The 18,137-nt window shown below is 32.9% G+C and overlaps 1 long non-coding RNA gene across 1 annotated transcript; it reads right to left on the bottom strand.

Annotated features, from left to right (window-relative positions):
- Positions 1 to 15,007: 15,007 nt before the first annotated feature.
- On the bottom strand, positions 15,008 to 16,511 carry LOC118486349. Its single transcript, XR_004878619.1, has 3 exons — positions 16,367 to 16,511; positions 15,762 to 15,818; positions 15,008 to 15,357 (listed from the first exon to the last, which is right to left on the bottom strand). It is a non-coding gene; the product is annotated as an uncharacterized LOC118486349 (long non-coding RNA).
- Between the last annotated feature and the right edge of the window lie 1,626 nt (positions 16,512 to 18,137).

The raw sequence follows: 18,137 nt of genomic DNA, 5'->3' as shown, positions 1-18,137 counted from the left end.
ACGGTTCTAAAGATGATGCAAGAGTTTGATAACATTAGCCTAAGGGGGAGATTGTTGGGTCTAAAACTTGTAGTCTAATGTTATAAACGAATCAAGTCAACAAAGTCAACGCCAACAAGTCAAAATCAACACTCAAGTCAACACGAGAAGAAGGAAGAAAGATATGGCGTGTGGAAGTTCGAGATTTGATAGTTATATTGCTTTAGATAATTAAATATATCTTGTTTTGGCAAGTTATTAACTCTAGTGACCTAATTGTAATTAGCCTAAAGTGGTAAAGGCTATAAATAGATAGAGATGATTAGGGTTTTAGGGACACACTTAGAGAAATATTTGGGGGCTACATTGTATAATCATTTGCAAATCATTTCAAGGGTTTTAAAGCTTGATTTTTAGTGTGTTCATCTTGATTCTTTAAACAAAATCAGATTTGGGCTCGATTTAATCCTACAATTTTTTTAGATTTTATATGTTAAATTGGAAATAAAATCTTTTTCACACCAAGACTTGATTTGATGGTAATCTTCAACGGGTTTTTTTTTTTTTTTTTTAGTTTTTGAAAAATGAAAGCACCTAGAATTGTTTTGATATTTTGTAAGTGAAAGTCAAGTGTGTGATTTCTGTGGTTAAGGATGGGTGTTTAGCGATATGTTGGGGTGTTTTGGTCGGAGTACGACCGGAGAACGGCAGATCACCGCTAGGTTACGGCGGTGAGAAAGTGTATGTAAATGGAGAGAAAGTCATCTTGTTGCAGGATTGCACAAACCGATTATGTCCAAAAGGGGTTGCGAGATTAAATTTAGGCGTTCAAAATACACCAATGTGTGCAACCCAAAAAGAGAAAAAAGACACGCAATGTTAATTTCGTGCAATAGGAATAAAAGATACGCCAAAGCGCTTACATATATTAAGTAAATATTTTATTAGTTATGCTCTCTAATCAGATGATCATCTTCTCTGCTTATGGAAACATAGACCTGAAGCTCTCATCATCTGATTTAAGGTGATAATCTCCTCTGCTTATGGAAACATAGACCTAGAGCTCTCATCACCTAGTATATACTATTTCTAAGTTGTTAAGACAGTCATCTCAAAAGACCATGAGGATAGAAAAGTTTAACCGAACACGTGTGAGGTCCACTAGCTTCATCCTAAATATACCCAAAACATGATAATTAATCACCGGATGTATGTCGAAAGAATGGTGCATGGATTTAAGCGGACAAACATACTAGCAATCATTCTTGAATCGTAGCTATCCTAAAGAAAGTTGAAGTGTGGCTAGGCTTTTCAAGTTGGTATGATCTCGTATTTGATCAGCTCTATATCTCAAAGGTTGAAAGTTCAAAAAAAATCTAAAATCCAAAAATATTTTGAATTTTGTACAGTTGTTTTTCTAAGTCTTCCATATCACATCAATCATGTCTCAAACCGCTTGAGATACTCTTTCCATTGCACCCTACAGATGAATATTGTTTTGCCTGTACTTTGAATCAGTCTAAAATAAAGTTCGGAGTTGTGTTTGTATTTATGAACGTGTTACTTCGACTATTTGCTGCAATGATGGCCGATCATCAATTGAGCAAGATACCATACCAAAGCACCTGTTTCCTAAAGATTGTAGAAGATACCAAGCTAGGAATCCTCCTCCTACGTCTTCTAATTCACTCAAGCTAAAGAGAGTTGGAAAAAGTTTGTTCCAGCTTGTCAAATATGATGCATGCAAAAAGGGGGAGCTTATCCATATAAAGTTCTAAAAGAGCAAAGTGTCAAAAGAAGATCTTCAGTTAAGAAAATTTGGAAAGCATCAGTCTAGGGGGAGATTGTTGGGTCTTAAATTGAGACTGAAGCTTGCCAATTTGAAGATTACAACATGCATGAAGTTGACGGTTCTAAAGATGATGCAAGAGTTTGATAACATTAGCCTAAGGGGGAGATTGTTAGGTCTAAAACGTGTAGTCTAATGTTATAAACTGTTAGGAAACTTTATATGTAAGTATTGAAGAAAATCTCAATCAACTGGATCTCTGAAGAAGATAACAGTCCTGAAGAACACATCAAGATGAAGAAAAATAGTTGGGACAACTGAAAAGCAAAGTATCTACTACAAAGAATCTCAAGTTGATAAAGAGTTGATTTGGATTATCAGAGAAGGTCGTTTCTGATGGATCTGATGATATTTCTGATGAAATATCATTAGTTTCTGACAAATTCTGATCATCAAACTTTCTGATGATTTGTTCACCAGAATTTCTGATGAAGTGGCTTATCAGAAATTCCGATGACAGACCCACTTGTCTAAAATCACAACTCTATCCTGCCACCCATGACCGAAGCATGACATTATTGGTTTTCATGATTACAAATGCAACTTGAACGATTGATTCAATGAATATGTCAAATTGCTACTTTATGCAGGACTTATTGCATGAATAAACAATTGTTTATTCATGCCCACAGCCGTCTATAAATAGAAGGCTCGAGAGGCAGAAGATACTTGAGTTTGAAGCTTAGCATTCACATACAAACACTCAAACTCCAACTGCTCTTCTCACCCACAGAAATCAAGATTCATTTGTATTAGATAATAATCTTACAATCACCTTGTTAAACTAATTTGTTTCAAAGTGATATAAACTTGATAATTCTGTAGGTCTTGTTTCTTGAAAGTCTGATTTCCATTTCCGCACATCTTTTTCACATATACTGAAATCACTTGCCATATTACGTAAAAAGAAGTTGTTAAGGCCATACTGGGTCCAACAATTGGTATCAGAGCTGATTGAATAAATTATTTTCAAACGATCAATCGCTCTTCTTTTTTCTAAATATGGCCAGCTTTCAAACCTGGAATAATGCTTTTAACATTGGTTCTATGTCCAAACCTCCGACTCTGGTCAGAGAGGAATACCCCCAATGGAAAATCAGGATGGTCAATTTCCTTAATGGTCATGACCGAGCTCTGTTTCAATCCATTGAAAGGGGTCCACATATACCAATGACTGAAATACCAGCAATTCCAGCAACTGACCAAACACCAGGAATCCCTGCCTCTCGTGCTCCAAAAAGTGAAATAAACTGGACCCCGGAAGACAAGGATCTGGTGGTTAAGGATGAAAGAGCAAAATCACTCTTAATAGTGGCCATCCCTAATGACATATTTTCACAAGTTGATGCTTGTGCATCAGCCAAGGAAATATGGGATCAGTTGGAAAATCTTTGTGAAGGAGGAGAAAGGATGAAAAGAAACAAGAGAACAAACAACGTCTCATCCTATGGAAGGTTTAAAAGTTTACCTAATGAAAAGTTAAATGATACATATCAAAGGTTCACAAAACTTTTAAACGAGCTAAAGAAATTTGGAATAACTAAATCAAATGATGAAAGAAACATTAAATTTCTTGATGCTTTGCCTAGAGAATGGAGAAGTCTCACAATGACTTTGTCCTCAACCTTAGAACTAGGAAACATGAGTCTTCACGACTTATATAGCATCTTGATCCCCAGAGAGGAAGAAATATTTGAAGAAACCATTCAAAGAGGGGATCTTTAGCTCTTATCTCTAACTCACAAAGACAAACAACTTCCAATGATCCACAACCATCAACCAGCCAGGCCTTTAAAACTTCTGATTCATCATCAGATTTTTCAGCCTTTGCTGATGCAATAGCACTGCTCACCAAAACATTTGAGCAAAGGTTGAGGGGAGGAAGCCAGAGGTACCAGAGGAGTGATAGAAGGAGGATGGATGATAGATCTAAAGAAGATGTTAGATCTAAAGATAAGGGAAAGGCTGAGGTGGTGTGTTACAAGTGCAAGCAAAAAGGTCATTATGCATCTGAGTGTAAGACCAAGAAGCTGAAAGATATTGCTTACTATGAAAAGAAGCTTGAGGAAGCTAAGAAGCAACAACAGCAAGTCAGCTTAATTGCTGGAACAGATACATGGCTATCTGATGACTCTTCTGATGAAGAAGAAGAAGAAATGGCCAACTTCTGTCTCATGGCACTTTCTGATGACATACCAGAGACTTCAGGACAACAGGTAAGTTTAGACAATCTTGATCTTGAACACAAGCTAAATGAGCTCATGTCAGATTTTTTAAACTTGCAAGTTAAACATCAATCAGATGGTAAAAAATCTGATGAGTTGCAGAGGACTTTGAATAAAATCATTCTTGAAAATCAATTACTGATAGAACAAAGTTTAGATCAAAGAGCTAAAATTGAGTTCTATAAAAATGAAAGAAGAGATCTTTACAAGAAAATCAATGATAAAGAAATTAATGTAAGAGGTTTTCAAGAAGCAAAAGAATTCATAAGTTTCATAGAGTCCACTCCAAAGAACAAAGGAGAAGGGTTGGGTTATGTAAGAACAAACAATAACAAACCCGCTGTCTTTGTAAAAGCTACTCAACAGACTTCTGATAAATACTTATCAGAATCTGATTCTGAAACTTGCAAATCAACATGTTCTGAATACTCCTTTGATAAGCCAAATTTTGAACCAAAAAGAAGTGAATGCAGTCAAGAGTTTGTAAAAACTCCAAAAGTATTTCACTCATCTTTTCAAAACTATCCCTACATTCCATCACAAAAAGGAAAATCAGAAATTTCTGATGATTCCTGTATGTGTGTTGAAATACTGAAGCTTGTTCAACACCATCTCCAAAAGAAAAACAAAAATTTTGTTAATGGCTCAGCATCCAACAAAAATTCTGATGAAAGGTCATCTAGAAGAATTAATAAAACCAGAATATCATCAGAAAGTGTACCCAAGCATGCCTGGGTACCTAAATCCCTCTAATCATTTCATTTCAGGACCATCATGTGCAGCAGATCTGGTACTGCGACTCAGGAAGCTCCAAGCACATGACTGGAGATAGGAGCTTACTCAGCAACTTTGTCTCAAAGCTGGGTAAAATGGTAAATTCTTGAAAATGAAAGGAACATCTGACCATTGAAGAAAGTAGCCTATAAAGGCTTAAGGTACAGTCTGCTAAATCATGGTTAAAATTGTGATAAAGTTCTTTGTGATTTGTAACCTGTTTGAATAAAAAAAATCAAAAGATTTATATTTCTGATAAGATATCAGAAAATCTGATAAAATTTAAGAGAATCTGATACATCATCAGAAAAATCTAACAAATTATCAGAATTTCTGGTAACAAATCAGAAAGCTTCTTAACGAATAATTATTTGAACAAGTTCATACATTTCATCACCTTTAGTCATAATTCAAAATTGACAAATTCATAATTTTTTTTTGTTGTTTTGTTTTATTTTATTCTCTTTGGCAAACGTCATATGACAGAATATTTTCTGAATATTATCAATAGGTGTGGAGATTTTTTTTTCTCTCTTTCTTTCTTCATTATATACACTGAAATGACAACAGTAGGCAATCATGATAGAAAACTGAAAAATAGCCGCCTAAATCATTTAATGAAGAAGGGTTCAATCTGGGTTATTTTTAAGATCACCTGATAAAACAATAAAATAACTAAGATTGTGTTAGACAAGATTCAGTGGGTAGATAACATTAATGACAGTTCTTAAAATTTACTATATATGTCTACCACATTAAGCAAAGACAATCACCTTCATTCAGAAAAATCTCTTCATTTCCTTCTTCACAAATAAAGATCTTCACTTAAAAAAATGCTTATCATACAAGCTGATCGTTTCCCACTTCAATTACATCCATACCACAACCTCAGACTCAGAACCAGTTTTGAGGGTCCTCTTTGGGATGGATGCCAAGCTGTGGTAAACATGCTTATGGAAAGTAACTTAGGAAATGCTCTAACTGCCAACATAACAATATTCCCTGAAATTCTTCAAACATTCTGGCAAAACGCAAAATTGTCAGAAGTCAAGATAGAGGGTGGATATATGTTGAAAGTAAAGTTCTCAATCAAACGATCAGAATAACTGAAAAGACCATCAGAACAGCTCTTCAACTCAATGATGACAACAATGTTCTGATGTTCTCAGAAGATGAGATTGAAGAAACTTTGGAGCACATGGGGTACAATCCTGAAAATGATCCCAGAGCAATCAACAAAAATGGCTTCATCAAACCATGGTAGTTTCTAATCACTCAACTGGGTGCATGCTTCTCGAGGAAAACCAAAAATCATCATGAAGCATCTAACAAGTTGTTAGAAATTTGCCGAGCTGTCACATTGAAAGTTCCTTACAACTTCTCTTATTATCTAATGAGAGACTTTGCAAGCAACATGTGGTCAAGCAGGCCATTTTTGATGTATCCACGCTTTTTAATGAAGATAATCACAAGTCAGCTGGACTTTGGTGGAATTCCTGCTGGTTATCAAAGAGCAGAGCTGATTCTTCAGCAAAATACAAGCATAGCTTTACTCAGACCAACAAATAAAAATTTTGGTTTAGTAACTGAACAATAGATATTGATTACAACCCTTCATAAGTAGGTCTTATGTGTGTAGATGGTATGTAGTAGATATGTTTGTATGGTATCAAAAATGCTACATGTTTTGCTTTAAATCTTGTTACATAAGTAATTTTTTTTTCCTTCAAAGAAAATCTGGTAAGAATCAAATAAAATCTGATAGGATTTGATAAATCATCAGAATCTGATAAAATTTATCGAAACTTCATCAAATTATCAGAATTTGATTCAAGTTCACTAGATAGAACTGAAAATTTTTTATACAAATCATCAGAAATTTGTTTGAAGAAAAAAAAGGTGACAAATTGAGGGGGAAAATACATCAAATTCTGTTGACTTCTGTTGACTTTATTTGATCGAAAGAGAGAAAGACGATCAAAGAAATGGAATTTTGACTTAAAAAGAAAATGAAGATGAAGAAAGCTAATTGGACCTCCTCAAAAGAGTAGGGTCCACAAAGAAGGAAAAGTGTCATACAACCGATAATGTTTTTCTAAATTCAGATGAAGCACTTCAATGAAACTACAAAAAGAACAAGTTGAAAGGGCACAACCACGATTACACGATTAATCATCATTAAAGTTTTGATACCCATGATCTAGCGGTTATATCATGAATCAAAAACCGACATCCCATGATCAAACGGTATAAAAGACAATTAATGATCCTTTAACCGCCACTACATGACACGATCCATATACTCTCAACTCCATAAATCCACAAACACTCTGCTAAAAATCTTCACTATATATAGCCCTTAGCAGAAAATTCAAAAGGATCATACCTACCTCACAAGTCTCAAACCAAAGCAAAGCTCTCTACCTCACTCAAAATCCCTAAATTTCAAACCCTAATTCAAAATGGCCGAAGTAAACCTCAACATCCCAATTGTTCAACATGATGTACCTTTCATTGATGATGATGAATTTCTACCAATGAAGGAAAACAATTTACTGATGAATACAGAGCACTCAGAATATGATGTGAGATGTCAACTTCTGATAGAATATCTCATGAACTGTCCAATTACAAGAGCTCTAACAAAAGAGAAAGAAGTACAAGAAAAACTGCTGCAACAATTTGTTCACACCTTTGATGAAGTTGAAGAAAACCAACTCTCTGCCCATGTATGGGAAAATGTTTCCGTAACATTAACTCCTGCAAGGATAAGAGAATGGCTTGAACTACCCATTCTTGATAACTATGTTGAAGCACCAAGCAGGAAAGAACTATTAAGCTTTATTGTGGAGCTTGGTTACAAGAACAAGAAGATCAACAAAATTGGTTCGATCAGAAGGAATGAACTACCAGCAATATGGCAAGTGATGATGGAAGTATTAAACAAATGCCTCACTTCAAAAATTGGAGGAACTTATCAGATTAATCAAGCTATTCTAACAATCATGTATGGACTCATAACTGGGTTCAGAATTGATTATGGAATATAAATTTTTAATCTGATCAAAAGGTCAATCATCACCAAAAATGGAAAAATAATCTCACATTTGCCATATCCGAGATTAATTTCTATTTTTATTTCTGAAACATTTGCTGCAAGAGAAATGGAAATTCCAATTCTGGAAAATCTGTGGAGATCAAACACAATGAAGGCCTGGAGTTCTAATCATGGATGGGAATCTGACAAAGATATTCCTATATTACCAGAAAGCATGCTATGTTTCATTTCACAAGATTCACAATTCAGAATACAGCATGAGACTCTTCTAATCAAGTCAGACTCCACATCAGAAAGAGCCAGCAAAGAAGTTTTCAAATGCTCTTCATCACTGGAAGGAAATGAAGAACAAAAGTCAAAATCATCAAAAGAAGCAGAAGGAGAGAGAATTCTGATGATTACCAACACACCAAATGATGCTGAAAATGATCAAATTCATGAAGGAAGAATTCATCCAGATTTTGATATACTACAAGAGACAACACTAGAACATCATGCAGAATCACAAATTGCTGGAAGAGTTCATGAAGAAGTTCAATTTGGTGGAGCTGAAATTGAAACAACAGAAGTAATACATCATGAGGAATCTCATATCGCGGGTACATGTTTCTCAAGAACTGTTTTAGTTGATACTTACTCAAAACAAACTAATTCAGAAAGTTCAGTAAATGTTTCTTACAATTTAGAACATAAAGAAACTGAAATTGATAAAGAGGTTACTAGTGCTTTTAATCTCAACTTTGAATCGGAAAATGAGGAGGAATATGAGGTCTCAACAGATAGAGATCAGGAAACTGATCAAGGAAATCTGGAAAAAGGTGATATGTTTACCTTAAAAACTTATGGAGAATCACATCTTGATGTGATTCAAGGACATAAGGAAATCCAGGATGAGAGTATGTCACTCACCACTGGTGGAGATGGTACTGGTAAACTTAAGGCTGCACCAAATTCTGGTAAAGCAAAAAGTGATCCTATCATTTCCAAAACAGCAGCAAATGTGTTTGCAGCTGGTATGTTAGCAGGAACATCTGTTGTTCCAAATGTCCCTGAAAAACTCATGAATCAAGAAAATCCGGAAACAATGTTGGAAAAAGGTTACAAAATCTGCAAAAGAAATCCGGTGGAAGAAAAACTTGATATGTTGCTGTCAGAAATACAAGATCAAAGGGCTGAAATGAAGATATTGTCAAAATCAGTGGAAGCAATAAAGAAAAAGACTGATGATAACACTGAAGCACTAAAGTCCCTTTAGAAGATGAAAGAAAAGGCACCAGAACTAAACATTTCTGCATCAGAAATTCAAACAATTCTCACAGAAATAGAAAAGATCAAAACACAAGTTAAGAATGTGATAGAATCAAGACAGTCAAGCAGCAGAAATAAAGTTTCGAAAGAAGAAATTGCCATTCTAAGGGCAAGTAATAACAGTATCACAGATGCCCTTGAGAAGCTTTCAAAAGAATGGGCTGAAAATCAGAAGAAAGCTCAAGCTGAATTCAACCAAGCTCAGAAGAACATGGCCAACAACTCAAAACTGCTGAGAGAAACACAACAACTAGTGGAGAGAATGCAATTCAATATTGCAAGCTTAGCCAAAGTGGATCCTCAACAACTCATGAAGCAAATTCCTGATTCAAGCTCACATCATAAGGCTTCAAAGTCAACTCCTCAAAAATCAACAACCACACCAATCACCAAAGCTGATACCACAGTGATGGGACCACCTCCAAATATTCCAAAAGAAGAAATGCTGAAAAGATTAGCAGCTGCAAAACCTCATGTCATTACAAATTTGAAAATGCTGGCTGCTGTTCCAAATCCAATAATATCTGATGACTCAGCAATAAGCAAATATATGAATATACAAACAATGAAGGAATGGGAAGAAGAAGGAGAGTCAGAAGCAAAGTCAAAGACTGTTAAGAGAAAAATCTCAGAATCCAAGTCTATCATGGTCAAAGAAATTGCCAGAGATGTAATGATATTTCCTAAATACAATCTGGTAAGCTACTACTTGACAAAAGAAGATGAAATACCAAGATCACTATCTCCTACCAGACTGGGCTTAAGAGAAGAAAGAATGAAAAGAGGGCCTTACAGTATTCACAAGCACAATGAAAATCCGGTAAAAAGAATTCTAAGGGTAGAAGAAGTGAAAGTAGCAACTGATGATATAGGGGGAATGTTTGTACAAAACAGATACACACTTCAAAGAGAAAAAGGAGATGAACAGAAAGTGACTGATGAAGAACTAGCTGACCAGTTGCATCCTTTGGACATTCTGTTCATGAAGGATAACTATGAAAAGGAAAAGAAAAATAACCAAGAGGTCAGAAGGGCATTAAATGGCATATCAAAAGCTGGAATATTGCTATTTGAAAGAATGGCTTTTTCAGACTTTGATCTATGCATCAATTATGAGCATGTGCACAACAAAAATGTGTACTTTAGATCACCTAAGACAAAAGTTCCCTCAGAAATACTAGATGATGCAAGATCTGGAGACATCATAATGCAGACAAGCAAAGATGGAGAACAAGAATATGGTGTAATCTTCAGAGATCAAGACAATAACAAAGCTCTGTTCAGAAGTGTTGACATATGTAAGTACTCAAATCAAACCATGAGGTATATCTTAAGAACCATGAACAGAAGACAGGAACATCTTCAGAAGATAGAAAAGAACTTGGAAGGAAGCAGGAAAGAAATTGAGCAAATGATTGTAGAATGGATTCAAGCAAGAGAATGGTATAAAGACATGTATGACAGCTGCAACAAATACATCTCCTAAAAAAGAAGATAAAGAAAGGAGATATGCATAAGAGAGTGAAGCTGAATTAGAAATTGTTTATTTTTATCTTTTATGTAATTTGTTTTTCAAAAACTTTAGTAACTGGTTTAAATTTTGCAAGTATTAAGTTTCCACTGTTTGGAAATTTTCTTTTCATGAGATAGTTCATTTTCTTACAATACTTAGGGGGAAACTGTTAGGAAACTTTATTTGTAAGTATTGAAGAAAATCTCAATCAACTGGATCTCTGAAGAAGATAACAGTCCTGAAGAATACATCAAGATGAAGAAAAATAGTTGGGACAACTGAAAAGCAAAGTATCTACTACAAAGAATCTCAAGTTGATAAAGAGTTGATTTGGATTATCAGAGAAGGTCGTTTCTGATGGATCTGATGATATTTCTGATGAAATATCATCAGTTTCTGACAAATTCTGATCATCAAACTTTCTGATGATTTGTTCACCAGAATTTCTGATGAAGTGGCTTATCAGAAATTCTGATGACAGACCCACTTGTCTAAAATCACAACTCTATCCTGCCACCCATGACCGAAGCATGACATTATTGGGTTTCATGATTACAAATGCAACTTGAACGATGGATTCAATGAATATGTCAAATTGCTACTTTATACAGGACTTATTGCATGAATAAACAATTGTTTATTCATGCCCACAGCCGTCTATAAATAGAAGGCTCGAGAGGCAGAAGATACTTGAGTTTGAAGCTTAGCATTCACATACAAACACTCAAACTCCAACTGCTCTTCTCACCCACAGAAATCAAGATTCATTTGTATTAGATAATAATCTTACAATCACCTTGTTAAACTAATTTGTTTCAAAGTGATATAAACTTGATAATTCTGTAGGTCTTGTTTCTTGAAAGTCTGATTTCCATTTCCGCACATCTTTTTCACATATACTGAAATCACTTGCCATATTACGTAAAAAGAAGTTGTTAAGGCCATACTGGGTCCAACATAAACGAATCAAGTCAACAAAGTCAACGCCAACAAGTCAAAATCAACACGCAAGTCAACACGAGAAGAACGAAGAAAGATATGGCGTGTGGAAGTTCGAGATTTGGTAGTTATATTGCTTTAGATAATTAAATATATCTTGTTTTGGCAAGTTATTAACTCTAGGGACTTAATTATAATTAGCCTAAAGTGGTAAAGGCTATATTGTTTGATGAGTATATGATGGATATAAACTTCATATTTGCTTTATTGTTTGATGATCACCTTCAAACTAAACTTCATATTGATCAACGATATGCAGTTTTTTTTAATAAAGTTGAATTTAGTTCTTGATGGATATAAACTTTAATTTTTTTTTTTACTAAAATTGAATTATGTGTAAAAAAGCTTAGAATTAAAAGTGACTTATTCCATGGTTTCGTAAAGGTTTTTTTATAACTCATATTGACCATTTTGGATTTTATAAATTAGCGTGTTTTGGTTTGTCCTATTTTTTTATATATTTTAGGTAAATAATAAAAAAAGCTTAGTTAAAGAAAAAGAGAAAACAAATAAAATTTGTGTTTTAAATACTATCAGTTAGATGCCGGCTTAGTCCCTGTGGTTTCTCTAAAGTAACAAGGTTGGGTACTAAGTTCTTAGTTGACAAAAATACCCTAAGTTTTCAGTTAGTATTTAACAACCGTTAGCCTTAAGGCCCTACGATGTTACAAAATCAAAAGTTAAAACCTTAGATTGTTAGTTTAAACTATTAGTACCCAAGGTTGTTCCTTTCCATAAACCATAGGGACTAACGATGTAATTAACTGTAAAAAATTGAACGATTCTAAAAATCAAAGTAACTTAAAAATGAACGATTTTAAAAATCAAAGAAATTTAAAAATGAACAATTTAAAACAAACGAACGGTTTTTTCGAAGATCTAAAAATGAACTTAAAAAAAAGTTTAAAAAACATATGGTTTTTAAAAGAATCTTAAAAAATGAACTGGTAATTTAAAAAAACAAAGGACTTAAAAAGAACGATTTTAAAACTAAAGAGTTAAAAAACAATTCTAAAAACAATAGACGGTTTTAAAAAGGTTAAAAACAAATATTTTTAAAAATGACATTTATAAAAAACAAATTGTTAAAAAAATATGTATTTATCCGGATATTTAAAACGTAGTTTGTCATATAATAATCGTGAAATAAAGAAGTAAAAAAATTAAGTAATTACACAAATAAAAATACTAAAAGAACTTTATAACTTACGTAAATAACCCCTAAGCTATAAAAGGACCATAATACCCTTAGGCTTAACTAGAAAAAGTAACATAGTTAGTGTTAAGGGCCAAAATAGTTATAAAATGCAATCTCGGGGCTTGATATGTCAAAATATTCCTTTTTGAACTGAAGGGGTTAAACAGGTTAAACAAAATGGGCCAAAATAGTAATTTACTCTATTGTTTAAAAACAAAGTTTATGAATAGTTAGTTTAATTTATAAGAGCATTCACATCCATGGCATCAAATTCTATGTGTGGTGTTTTTAAAATATAAATAGTATAAAAAGTGATTGTGAGTGGATGAGAGAGAAAACGTTACTGTTCATCTGTATATTTGAGGGGACACAATTCACCCCCTATAATTTTTTAATATATTTTGAAAGTGGTTGTGAGTGGAGGAGAAAAAAAAGGTAATGATAAATGTATTAAAAATATTATTTAATTAAAAAGGAGAAAGAAAATGTGGTGTTTTTTAGTGTAATTTAAGGTGAAAATATGATAGGATAGATGCGAATGCTCTAACATAATCCATGTTTTTTGTAATTATCTTATTCTTTAAAAACAAAGTTTAGGATTAGTAAATTAATGATTTATTATTTGATTTTCATTTTCACCCTTAATAAATACTTTTAACCCATTTAAATTATCTTATTATCTAAAAACAAAGTTTACAGATATTAAATTAATAATCTTTATTTGATTTTCATTTTCACCCTTGTATTATATATAATAAACGCTTTTAACCCCTTTAAAGCTTGTGAAAATTATAAAATTTTCTTATTTTCTTATTATTTAAAACAAAGTTTGGGAATAGTAGTTGATTTAAAGTTAAAAGCAAAATTATATTTAAGATCACGTGAGCTTTAGATCTATTTACATATATGATACTAGAACACCATGTTCCATAGTTAAGTACTTTGAGTCGTACTTTTTGTTTGTTTGCCCATATAAATACTATAAGTCTATAAGGATGTCCGTGCTATGTGGTAGAGAGGACTAGCAAGGTCAGGGTGTGCACGGTTTGATTATTAACCTCAACCAACATTGAAACTAAAGTTATCAGTTAATTTAGTGGATCAACCAATTAATTTTTTTTTATTTCCTGTTAATTCAATATGTATCTTTCCAAAGCCCATGACTATGATAACACTATAGGATCAGAAACTTCTATGGCTTCGATGATGTTTATTTATATAAACTAGTATGAATCATCGTCGCCTTACGGCATACAGATTTAAACTAAAATTTATATGATAAAAAATTATTGTAAGTGTGTATTTGAAAATTAGAGAAATACACCATAATTTTAGAAAATCGTAATTTAAGATCACAATTTATCCAAATTTATTATTAAAAGATATAGTTCAAAGAAAAAGAGAATAAAAATTTTCGTTAATATATAATACATATTAGATGGGTAAGAGTGTAATTTCATAATTGAGTTATTAACTATGTTGTGTTATTAATTAATGAAGCATAATTGAAATTTAATGAAGTTGAGTTATTAACTTTTTTTTTTTTGAACGGCAAATTTGGATCACTGGATATCATCGTGTCACCAGCAGAACCATCCGATCATATCCATCTCCAATAGGCAATAATGCCTATACACCAATTCAGGAGGAAACCCAATAAATCTGGGAATCGAACCCATGACCTAATGGTCATAAGCCTTATCCCACCTCCAAGATACCACTAGGCTATAATGCCATGGGTGTTATTAACTTTTTTTGAATGGCTTAAATTACACTTGATCCGTCTTCGACAGGGCTCGAACCCTTGACTTCAAGCGGAGCAACACCTTAACTCCAATGATTTTGCCAATTAGACCTTAAGTTACTAATTATGCTGGGCTGGGGTATTAATTTTAATTTAATAAGAATAATAATAAATTATTTATTCGATTTATAAACCACATGTACAGTAGAAACTCTATAAAATAATACACTTGGGACCACCAAAATTTATTAATTAAAAGAGTTATTAATTAATCGATAAATTAATAATTATTAATTTATATATTAATTAATATTTTATTAATTTATAGTAGAATACTTAGTTTACAAACACCTTTCAAGCTTCCACTTAATTATTGTATACAATGCATGTATATTGGAACGCCCACTTTTACTTTTGACAATAACATAAAGCTCATACAAAGGTTTGGAAAAATTTTGACATGACCCATTCGAAAAGTGAACATTTTCCTGCTTTTTAACGAAACCATTCAAGATACATTCTACGACACTATTCAAAATAAAGTTTAACTTCAAACTACTACCATCATCCTAATAACTAGTTTAACATTTACTACACAAAAGGACGTTTCGACCCATTCAAAAGAAACAACTTGAACCGGAAGCGTATAAAGGTCAACATTGTGTGTGTATGTTCGGTCCGAGCGCGCCGCAATTAATCATGTGATTTACCTATCATTTATAACAACAACACATGTTAGTTCATAATACATAACATTTTACTTTAATAACATTATCACTTCCATTCGGAAACATTCATCATACCACTTCCCGATTCATTTGTAATGAACCGCTACATTCCATATCTCTCGATATACTTGCATCATTTGACCCATATGAACAAGTCAATTATACACATTCCAATCAACCATTCTACTTGTCCCTTTTTAACCCATTTAGACGGGTCACTCCATATTCACTATCACATCAAAGTATCCTTAAAAAATTTCCCAATATAAAGTTCATTACTTTTGGTCAATCATGAATCATAATGTAAACTTACACCTATTTCATAGCACTAACCAATCTCATACATAATTCTACAAATAGAGTACATAAAGTTTACATGAACTTACCGCGATCTTGAGATGCTTGCGCCTTCGAGTGACTTGCGCCTTCTTCCTTCTTTGTGCCTATATTTCATAATCTCATACTTTAGCATTCTTAAACATTACTTTCACAATCCTTATTGTACGTTATGGCGTTTACTAATCACATACATCATTATCATAAGAAAATTGCATCATTTTAATAAGTATACATGCAAAAGCCATAACTAAACTCACTTGGGCATTTTGTCAAACACCTTGTGTGCGTATCACTAGTTTAGCATAATGTACAAGCATTTTAAGCACAACTTCCATAGTTCACTCTTTGAGTAACCAAAAACATCCCTAACTTAGAAATTATCATTCTAATTATGATCACATAATTCTAAATCAATTACATCTAACCTTTTCACTAACATTCATCAAATTAACATATAGAGCTTCACAATTTCTTGATAATCTTTTATCACATGAATGGGTTTTACCCTAATCTATCATCATAGAGAAATTAGAGCATGATTTCAACTCTTACAAGTTCATATCACCTTGCATTCATGTTTGATTTCATAAAGCATCACAAATTTCACATATCAAATTAATTTAACATCACCAAATCAGGAAATTTGACTTACTTGATGTTAATTTCACTTAGGGATGAACATTTCTAACTCATGCATTGATAAACCTTCATTTTTCCCCTTTCAATTTGAGAGATTTGTGATGTTAGGGTTTTGACTCTCTTGGCTCCCTCCTCTCTCTCGATCGCACACATTGCCAGACCAAACTGGCTTTCTTTTTTTTTATCTAATTTTATTCTATATTTACACATTTAGCCCCTAAATTTTATGGTATGTTCACATTAGTGATTTTCACACTAACTTTGTTACTTTTCTTTAGTTAACTCTATTCCCATACAAAGGGTTTTTAACTTACCATTATTTATAAGACTTTCATAATGGTAAAAATTTATATTTACCATTCTTTGTCATTAAATCCTCACTATTAGTTTATTATATTAAGACATACGAAAACTGGGGTGTTACATATATGAAATGAACGGCCCAATTTGAAAGAAACCTTCAATCTCCCACCTTATTATGCTTCTTGTGTTCAACACCAGAAGTTCTTACCATGCTAATGAAAATTAGAGACGAGATTCAAGGGGAAATTGATTTCAACAAAAAACAAAAGACAATTGAGTCATTTTTCAATAAACCTTCATAAATCATTTATGTAATATGCTATATATAAGGAATTATTAATTTATATTTTATATGGGGTCTAAAGAAATTATCAAAAATGTATTATCTTATAATTTTAGCGAATTATTAATTTAGCACCATATCCCCGAGTCGGGACCGGCAAAAAATATTATCTTAGAGAGTTTATTAAATAATCGAGTATTAATTTATCGAGTTTATACTTTATATCTTGAATATATTTATATATTCTTAAAATGCATGGTCGGTGGACCATTCATTTTAAAATCACATATATATAAAGCTGAAGTAGTTGTTAATGGGCTCATGTCACCACCTCTGACATTTAGTTTGAAATCTATGTAAGTCAAAATGTAAACTTATAAACTTGGGCCGATGCTGAATATATTTTTTAACATACATTTTTCTTTAAGTTTATATCTCATAAATAAATATTATCAAAATTAGCGTGGTTTGCTTCACAATATTTGTGAATTGAAATCTGAATAATTAGAGTTAATTGCCTGGATGGTCCCTGTGGTTTCACGTTTTTTCACGTTTAGTCCTCATCTTTCGAAAATAGCAGGTATGCTCTCTATGGTTTGTCATTTTGTTACTCGGATAGTCCCCTGACATTTACTCAGGGGACTATCTGAGTAACAAAATGCAAACCATAGGGAGCATACCTGTTATTTCCAAACTAACTGACATCTACTCAGGGGACTATCCGAGTAACAAAATAACAAACTATAGGGAGCATACCTGCTATTTTCAAAAGGTGGGGACTAAACATGAAAAAACATGAAATCACAAGGACTATCCGGGCAATTACTCTTAATATCATGTTTAGTTAAAAGAAAAAAAAATGGAATGAATCTAATGTAGGTATCGTTGTCGATATTATTAGCACCGATAGCGGTATTCAATTTTATTATATTATACATAACCTTAAAGACAAATATTGGTGGCAAAGCCACCTACCCATTTTACCCCCAAACCTTGCTATAATGTCAAAAGGAACTCTCTAACTTTGTAAATATCACTTTGACTGCCTCAAGTTTTCTAAAATTTTGAGTTTATCCTAAAATTAATTTTTTACGTTTTTATTTTTATGTACGTGTCGTATAAATTCGAGTTTGTCAACGCTTCAACGTAATTTTTGTTTGGAAACGAGTTGGGTCAATTATACATATTTTTTTATGTA

Source organism: Helianthus annuus, chromosome 14, assembly GCF_002127325.2.
Source record: "Helianthus annuus cultivar XRQ/B chromosome 14, HanXRQr2.0-SUNRISE, whole genome shotgun sequence".
In the NCBI taxonomy this organism is placed as follows: domain Eukaryota; kingdom Viridiplantae; phylum Streptophyta; class Magnoliopsida; order Asterales; family Asteraceae; genus Helianthus; species Helianthus annuus.
Note: the sequence above shows the minus strand (reverse complement) of the source record. Positions and strands in the feature narration are given on the sequence as shown.